At 37.3% G+C, this 9,950-nt stretch overlaps 1 long non-coding RNA gene across 1 annotated transcript; it reads right to left on the bottom strand.

The window, feature by feature from the left end:
- Nucleotides 1–8,882: 8,882 nt before the first annotated feature.
- On the bottom strand, nt 8,883–9,599 carry LOC118483002. Its single transcript, XR_004869440.1, has 3 exons — nt 9,525–9,599; nt 9,251–9,416; nt 8,883–8,925 (listed from the first exon to the last, which is right to left on the bottom strand). It is a non-coding gene; the product is annotated as an uncharacterized LOC118483002 (long non-coding RNA).
- Between the last annotated feature and the right edge of the window lie 351 nt (nt 9,600–9,950).

Here is a 9,950-nt window from a genome sequence, read left to right as displayed (position 1 = left end):
GGGCCTCGCACAGATCAGTGGGCCACGGGCCCAAAGCTGAAACGCACACGCACACAATTGGCGAGTCGCACAAGTTTACGTGGATCGTAAACTAGCGTAAAGTCGTACACTTGACTAGGTGATTACTGCTTGCTGGGCCGCATACATGACTCTTGGAACGAACATTGAACTGGGCCTCATTTATGTTACGCACTCGCACACTTGGGACCCCCTTAAATTAAATGGGCCACATATGGTAGCGAATAACGTGTTGGACTATGAAACCGTTGATAGGAATGTGTAAGGCATGAATGCCAACAATGTGCTATGTGATGGTTATTCCCATTATGTGCAAGTTCTTGGATATCATGGACTGATATGTAATTTTTTTAAGACATGTAATTGTGATGTAAACTTGTATGTGAACCAAATATCCGCGATGTGATTTTATGATGATAATTGGTTGCTATATTGTATGATTAACAGTTACGGCTCGTATGTTATGTGTGTCTCTTGTACGTTACTTGTATGGTATGTGTAAGGAATTCGTGATTTAACTGGTTATGAAACTAATGGTCTTTGGTAACCACGGTAGGGTTTGGTTGACCAACTTGGAGCGGGTAATGAAACGTAACATACCGAGCAAACCAAGGTGAGTTCACTACATTCGAGCATGCGTCCCAGTGGTTGGGGACAGTCAGTGGGTATTCCATGGGGGGATAAGGCTTTGGGTAAAAACGGGTATATTGGTTAATGATCTCACCTATCATCTTTTGTAAGTCCCTCATCGGGTATTAGTTAGTAGCGCTACTTAGGTTTGGCACCCTCACCCCGTGCCTGTAGAGGACGGAGGTGAACTAATGACCCAGTCTGGCCCAGTACTAGATAGGAGTACGTGGGAAGGGCAGTCGTGTATTTCAGGAGCCGTCATTGTTCGGAAATGAGATATTAACAATATTACTTGCATTGGTTATTGAACTGTTTTACATACAACCGGTAACAAACGTTTTCTAAAACTGTGAACTCGCCAGCTTTGTCTGATACACTTGTTACATGCTCGCAGGTCGTTAGGTATCTTGGATTTGGGGAAACTTGCTGTCTGGAGTAGCTGGAGTGGTCATGGGTCGACTGGAAGGATTATGTGATTGATTTCATGAGACCACACTTTGCTTAAGAAACAATTTAACTTGGTTTACTATTTGCTTTCGCTGAACTTATTGATTTTTGGTTTTAACTTATTGAGTATATTTTTTTAATAATGGGGATTTTATTTATAACTTGTATGGGTTCAATGTAATTGGTGGCTCGTTATTGGTACGTCACACGCCTATCAGGGACACTTCCTAGGTGGTATTTTGAGGGCGTGACAGAGTGGGTCTTGAATTGATTGTAAACTTCGTGTTGGATAATCAATAGAAGACCGGATTGAAAGTGTATCGTGTTCTTGATTCTTGTTCTACTCGTTTTCTGTGAAATCTAATCTAGGGGATTCCGCACTCGAGGTTAGATCGACGACTCTGTTACGATCCGCACGGATTAGGGGACCTACAATACCTCAGGGAAGTCACGTATAATGGAAAAATCTTTGATCTTTCTTTTTTTCTCCTAGGTGTCAGTAACGAGTGCTAAAATGGCCGTATACCCCTTTCGCAAACAGTTTTGGGTCTTTAAGAATGAAATGATGCCTGTGACTGTACCACCTTTGTCGCCTTGAATAAGAAGAGGTTCGCCGAGAGGATGAGGAATACGAACGACTTTCTCTTGACAGAGTATTTTGACTTGATGTTTTGACACCAATCCATCCTGATAATGACGTCGAAGCTTCCAAGAATGATGGGGAAGAGATTGACGATAAAGGTTTGGCCAGATAGTACGAGTCTACAATTGTTGATAACGTGTGAGGCTTGGATATTTCTACCATTAGCTAGTTTGACGACGTGCTTAGATTTTAAAGGTGTTGGCGTAGGCTTAAGCATCTTACTAATACGTAAGGATACATAGCTAGCATCGGCTCCAGAATCAAACAGTACAGAAACATAATGATTATCGAGTAGGAACTTACCCGCTACAACGTTCGGATCATTTCTTGCTTCACTAGCTCCAATCACGAAAGCCATTCCTCTAGCGCCATTGCCACCGTTGTTGTTGTTGTTGTTGTTGTTGTTGTTATTGTTGTTTCTCCCAGCGCTCTGGTTGTTGTTTTGATTTAGTTGAGGGCAATTTTTCTTGATGTGCCTCTCTGCTCTGCACTGCATTCCCTTGATTCGTGCCCTAACTTGTTGCATCGTTGACAGCGGGTTTTCTCACAAGGTCGTTTGTGGTGTCGACCACACCGTTACATTTAGGGTGATTTCCCTGGTAGCCACCCTGTTTTGCGGTCCTTTGTTGTTTTCAATCTTCCTTTGCTGAGTTGTGGCTTGAGCGGGGTTAGAATCCTTTCCCTGATTGCCATCCCACTTATGTTTGTTATCACCTTGAGCATTAGTGGTACCGCTGATACGCTTAGGCAGCTTTCCCTGTTCCACAGCTTGATCAGTGAGATGGTGAGCCAGACGAATAACTTGTTGGATCGAGGTGAGGTTAGCTGAAGTCACAAGACTTTGAATCTCGGGGACCAGGCCTTTGATATACAGTTCGATCCTTCGATAGGCAGGCTGAGACAAGTTGGGACAAATAGCAGCGTAGTCATTGGATCGCTTAGTATATATCTCGATCTCCGATCCAACCATCTCCAGTTCGTAGTACTCATTCTCAAGCTAATGAATGTCTTCCCTGTGACAGTATTCTTCCTTGATCACGTTCTTGAAGTCGTCCCAAGGAGTAGTGCTAGCGGTCTCCAATCCAAGCACCTGAACTTGCGCCTTCCACCAAGAAAGTGTGTTTCCCTCCAAAGTGCTAGTGGCCGACTTCACCCGATTAGCAGAGGGACATTCACACATTGCGAACACAGACTCGACCTTCTCGATCCAGTGCAGAAGGCCTATGGCTCCTTCAGTGCCAATGAAAGGTTTGCAATCCATGAAGGTTTTGAAAGTACAAACACGTGGCTGAGCGGGTGCAGGCTGTCCTGCTGCGTAAAACGAAGTGAACAAATTAAAGAATGGTGCGATGATACGAGAGTAGGATCTAAACATCCTAGAACGACTAGTTTACCTCCAGGGTGAGCTGCAAAAGTTGCAGCCACAGTGTTGATCAAATTCGTAAACTGACCTTGAGTCATATTGATGTTGCCTCTTCCGAGTCCGCTCATTGTCTTCATATCCAGAAAACACAGTATGAGAATGACGCCGTAGTGTCGTAAGAGTAAGTAGATGGAGGATTGACCATTGCACACAAGTTCACACATACATATACATATATATATGGTCAGGATTTAGAGAAAACGGTGAAAAGTGTGAGAACGGAGAGAACGGTTATGGATCGTTAGATCAAAACAATCTATGGACTAGATGACGCGGTGGCGTTTTCGTAAATAACATCACTTTTAATTACTTGCATTTATTATAATAAAAACCCGCCTAAAACAGCCGACAAAAAACATCATATCTATACAACATCTCAGACCTTCCATTAAACACACAAAACCCCAAACGCCATATTTAATATATACCATTCATCTTAGAAACGCCAAAAACCCCAAACATCAAATATCCCCTAAAATAAAACATTTCTTTGAAATTCAGTTTGGTTGTCGGTAAGGTTTCGCTCAGTGTAATGGAAAAAATCCTTAAGTGAAGATAGTGTCCATTTCATTGAGTAAAATCTTATTGACTTTATCCTCAACTTCCATCCAATTTATAACTCCAAAACATACAAAAACATTATTGAGTTTTGTTCTCAATTAAGTTTAGCTGTATGGGATGGACAACATTGTTAGACATCTTTCTTAACTGAGGATTAACAATGTTGTCCATCGCATACAACAAAACATTATTGAGTTTAGCATGACCAAATTTAGAGATTTAAGGTACTTTTATTTAGTGGCGTTCTTTTTCTAGGTAAAACGCCAAAAAGTTAAAAAAATCGAACATCGTTCCTTGGATATTCAATATTGTTCTACGCGAAGTTTCGCCGAATGGATTGTTAGCTGAGGGGTGTAACTCAATAACATTTTGCTGCATGAGATGGACAAATCTTCAAGAAAAAGAGGCTGATGTCACACTTTGTGCTTCCAAACGGCGACAAAAAAGCTACTTCAAAAACAAAAAAACAAAATGAATCGTACGAAAGTCGAAACAGCCAGTTAAGATGATTCAAAAAAGAAGAAAGAGACTGGTGACAGTGAAGATTTGGAAGATCAATTGTTTATATATATATATATATATATATATATATATATATATATATATATATATATATATAGAGAGAGAGAGAGAGAGAGGCCGGTTATCATACAAATAACCTAATCGTACATTATGTACGCTTCATCCACAACCGTCGGATCATCTCTCTTAAACAGCGTGTTTTTCTATTAAATTTATCAAATTAGGATTAATAAAAAAGAAACTGCCAAGGTTAAAATCGTCAAATTTAAGATCAAAACACCTGATAAACGGCAAAACAAAACCTCAAAAATCATAACGTAAGATCCTAAATCAAAACCAAAAACGAAATTATAACAATTAATCAAAAATCGATCGATTCCTATTCACCAAATCAATCGATTCCTATTAACCAAATTCTTCCTGAGAAAATGAACTTCTGATGAATTTAGAAATTCTGGATGGACTGACTATCGAAGAAGATGATGCAGAATGTGAAATCATGTGCGAAATCATGGACAATGCAAATGCGATTTCAATAAAAAAAAAGAATTCTTTGAAATTTTATATAGTTTGTGAATTCATGGACAATGCAATGCGATTTCATATAGTTTTCGAATTCATGACATGCACATGCGATTTCAGTAAAAAGTTAAGTATTATATGAGATTTCATATAGTTTGCGAATTCATGATAATGCACATGCGATTTCAAAAAAAAGTTAAGAACTCTTTGAATTTTCATATAGCGTGCGATTTCAAATATTTACACATGCGATATCAGAAAAAAAGGATATTTATATGTTGGTTTCTTACAGTTTGCGAATTTCTTTCGAATCAAGTGCGATTTTGAATAAAAACACTGCAAAAAAACTTTAAAAAATACTTTGTAATATTAATGCAAAAAAAAAAAAAACAAACTACCAATCTTAAAAACTAAAAATAGTATTATTTTATATAAAAAAACTTAATTTATTAACGATGTGACTATAATTTGACATGTAATGATGAATTTTACAATAAATACTACTGAACTTTACCACCCTACCTATTTAATAAATTTACTATATTAATATAAAAAACCTAGATATAACTACATTCCATATTAAGATATATAATACGAAATAAAGACACACAACAAACAGACCAACAAAAAATGGCATATGAAGAATCAGAAAAAATAAAAAACATTGCTATCAAAGAGCTATTGTCAACTAGAACATTGACAGAAATAAGCATTGATGTCACCTCTTCCCATCTGGTTCTTGATGTGCAGGGAAAAATTCTTGAACAAATCAAGAAAAATCAAGATGTATGGGAACAGCTACTTCAAGAACCACCATCAAGCTTCAAAGACAGAGCTTTGGATCACATAAAAGGGCAATCTCAAGCTGATGACTTAGCCTTCTCTTTCCTGACAGATGCTCTGAACACTGTGAAGGAGAAGATGGAGTTCAGCTCTTCTGAACGAGACAAAATATTTGCTCCAAGTAACTAAAATCTATTTTTTAATCGTTTTGTGGTTGGGCCTGTGTTAGACAATAACTAATATTATATTTTTGGTACATGTTTTGAACACATATTATGTTTGCTATATAAGATATTAAATCACATGAATTATATAGGCATCATTGTCACATAACAAAACAAAAAGATACCTCATATATCGCATGTAATAAAAGTGAAATCGCATGTACGAATAATTATACACTGTAGCTTATAGAAATCACATGTTTTAAACTATAAATCGCATGATAAAATGATATAAACAGATGAATATAAAATCGCATGAGTTTAGTATAATTCACATGTGCATTTATAAGAACCTACTCATCCTCGTCATCTTCAGACACCTCTTCCCACTGACCTTCTTCTTCAGATCCATCATCACTACTGTAATCTTCAAAGTCATCTTCCTCTTCGTCGTCTTCAACCTCATTGTCTTTGTCTCTCCCAACATTTTCAATCTGGACACCCTTCATCTTCTTTTTTCCCTGTTTACCTTGTTATTTGGCTTTAAGCTCGCCGCAAGTCCGAATGTCATGACCTTTTTCATTGCATACGCTACATGTCCTTGACCTTTTCCCTTTGCGGCTGATCATTTGTTCCTTCTTAGATTTAATCCTTCTATGCGAGTCGCGGCCTTTGTTTCTTATACCAGCCGACACACGAACAGTAGGGGGAGCATTAGTTACTTGTTGTTGATAACCAATCAACTTTGAAAATCGGTCAAATTTTGGATCAAGTTGCTTGGTTATGCAACTCTGATCAACTCTCTCTTTAAGCTGCATCATTTGATCCCTCACTAAGACAAGTTGATCAAGGTCGGAAATCAAATTACTAACCAAATACTCCCCTGTGTGGATGATTTCACGAGCAATCCGTTTAGCCTTGTGTTGCACATCCTTACCACCAATATTTAGATTGTACTTCACATTTAACTCATTGGGCACCACATCCTTCGTCCATCTCTTCGTAACATATTTGTTTGGAATTTCTTTAACACCAAACATATTGAAAAGAAAATATATGTGTTTTCATAGCAGCCCATACTGCTCAAAACGCAAACAGCTACACTGTGCAGTTACATCATTTTCAAGATTCTTGAACCACACCTAGCAATAACCAAAAAAAATTATAAAATTTAAAATCGCATATATAAAATAACAATTTCGCATGTCTAAACAATCATGTAACTGAATAAAATTAAAATCGCATGTGAAACATAACAATTTCGCATGTCTAAAAAATTATGTAAATGAATAAAATAAAATCGCATGTGTAATGTAACAAATTCGCATGTCTAAAAAAACATGTAAAATACCTCCAATAAACCATCTCCATGTGCTTTAAAGTCCTTCAACAATATTCTGATACGTGGACCATTAACTTTGGTGTCCATCGGCAAACATTCGGAAATTGTTCCATGTATCTCTAATTGCTGATCAAAAAATATAGACCTGGTGTAGATCTTAGCAGCATCTTTTTCCAAGGTAATTTGACTCCAATCAGCTGGCTCAGTATATCTTGAAATATGATCATTTTTTCTATGATTGAACCTTTGTACATCCATTGGACCATCAAAATGATTCATAAACTCTACGAGTGTGACTTGTGAATTAGCAACCTGACAAAAAAAATGGTTCTCACTCTCTGATCTTGAAGTTGTTCTCATAAGACCCGACATTGGCTCGTGCTGGTAAAAAGCCGGAATCCACATGGATCTCATCCCAAACATATCATCAATCCATTTGTTTTCAGTAAGACCGAACTCAATTATCACCAACTTCCACTGTCTCTCTCGAATTCTTCGAGCTCAATCGAATCAGTCCAAACAATGTCGCACATCCTCCTTTTAAACTCATCATTATTGCACAACTCGTGTCCAACCTATAACAATAAATGCTTTTTATATCAGCCTATAACAAAAAACTATAATAAAGAAAAATAACGCCAACAAAGCACAAAAATATTGCATGCTATACCTTATCTGCCACTTTTTTCATTATGTGCCACATACACAATCTGTATCTGCTAATAGGGAAAACCTCCTCAATAGCCTGTTTCATAGCAGGGTCTTGATCCGTCACTACAACATTTGGCTACCGACCAAATGACTTTAAAAATGAATTCAGAAGCCATTTATATGATTCAATACTCTCTAATGCCAACAACCCAGCTGAGACTGTTACATTTGGACAGTGGTTGTCAATGCTAGTGAACGGAACAAACACCATCTTGTACCTGATCAACACATGCGAAATCACGTTTATGATATGCGAATTACTAAAAATTATATGCGAAACCAGAAATATAGCATGCGATATATTCAACACCACTCTGTTGTCTACACATGCGATATTGAATGCTCATTAGCAAACAAACATGCGAAAATCAGTAACAAACATGTTTGTCTTTGAAACACTTACCTGTTTGTCTTGAAAGTTGCATCGAACGATATCACATCCCCAAATTCCATATAGTTAAGCTTGCATAAACCAACAGCCCAGAACAAACCAGTTAACCGTTTACCATCATCAACAGAATATTCAAACGAATAATCAGCTAAATACTGTTTTTTGTCAGTCATCCTATTAATCACCATATCAGCATCATATTCTCCTATATAGCTATTAATTCGCTTCCTAAAATTTTTGCAATCATCAACCGTGGCACCAACGTTCTCAAAACCACCATAACGTTTCCTCATTATATGGAAAGCTTTGACAGGACCAAGGTTTAAAGTGCCTAGTTCCCATACCATCTCCTCCTGGACATCTGACAATTGTCTGTAAGCTGGCAGCATGTGAATATCATTTTGACATACAAACTTATGATTATGCCCATCAACAAATCTCTTTACTGTATGTAATCTACCATCCACAGTGCAAATTATAAGTTGAGCTTTGCATCCAGTCCTAATAGTCCCCCTGTTCCTTGTTTTGAATTGCTTTTTGACTTCGAATGATCATCAATACACAGAGGCTTATGTCCCTTTTTAGAACAAACAAAATACTTAGTTTTGATTATACCACCACTGTATACTTCACCACCTTTCCGAATAGAAAAACCAGCTAACTTAGCATATGATTGATAAAACGCATATGCTTGTTCAATAGAGATAAATTGCGTTCCAACAATAGGTGTAGCTGATGCTTGAACCTCCGGAGTGTAAACCCTTTCATCTACATGAATCAAAATCAGAAACATAAAACGTCATAAAAAACACATGCGAAATGTATGATCAAAAGCATGCGAAATGATGATATTGATTAATCTAAATTACATATGCGATTTATTATAGAATAACATGCGAAAATACATAAAAAAAATAAAATCAAATGCGAATTGTTAGAGTAATAACATGCGAATTTTCTGCATGTTGCTTTCAATACAAAAGTATAATCAACATTCAACCTTCAAAAAAAAGCAACAACAAACAAACATTGCTACGATTAAAACAAAAAACAACTATACGAACAATTTAGATATCTGAATAAACATAATTACCATTAGAACACTCGTTTGCATGACTTGTACTTGAAATTGGAATTGGATTTGCAGGTCGCGGATTTAAAACATCCTCAATCGAAACTCTCTGATAAGCAGATAATTGAGCATGATCACCGATCGGTCGATTTTCTTCAAAATCAACATCTGTTCGTCCAGTGCTACTCTGTGGATCCATCGAAATAAACAAATTGAATGAAACCCTAACACAGAAGAACGAAAACTGCCAATTGAGAATTATGGAAAATTTGAAACTGATTTGAATAATAATTACCGGGATATCAGTGTAACGAACTTCTCGCTGAATGAATGAAGAGACGAATTTGCCCTCTGATGATTAGGTTAATTGCCTGATCTAACCTTATTAAACCGAAAATGAATCAGCACACGTGTACGGCTCAAAATATAGCGTATGTAATGTACGATAACCATATTTGTACCATATTTGGGAGGGGCTCATGCGAGAACTCCATTTATTGCGAGAACCGCGAGAACCAATGTGAACACAACCTAAAATAGCTAAAAAAAAACCTAACCCCCAACCCCCCCCCCCAAAAAAAAAAAAAAAAAAAAAACCTAACCCCCCCCCCCAAACTAAATGCTAAAAACTAAAACCCCCAAAAAGCCTAAAAAAACCTAACCCCCCCCCCCAAAAAAAAAAAAAAACCTAAACCCCCCCCCCCCTAAGCTAAAATGCTGA

Source organism: Helianthus annuus, chromosome 10 (genome assembly GCF_002127325.2).
Source record: "Helianthus annuus cultivar XRQ/B chromosome 10, HanXRQr2.0-SUNRISE, whole genome shotgun sequence".
NCBI lineage: Eukaryota > Viridiplantae > Streptophyta > Magnoliopsida > Asterales > Asteraceae > Helianthus > Helianthus annuus.
Note: the sequence above shows the minus strand (reverse complement) of the source record. Positions and strands in the feature narration are given on the sequence as shown.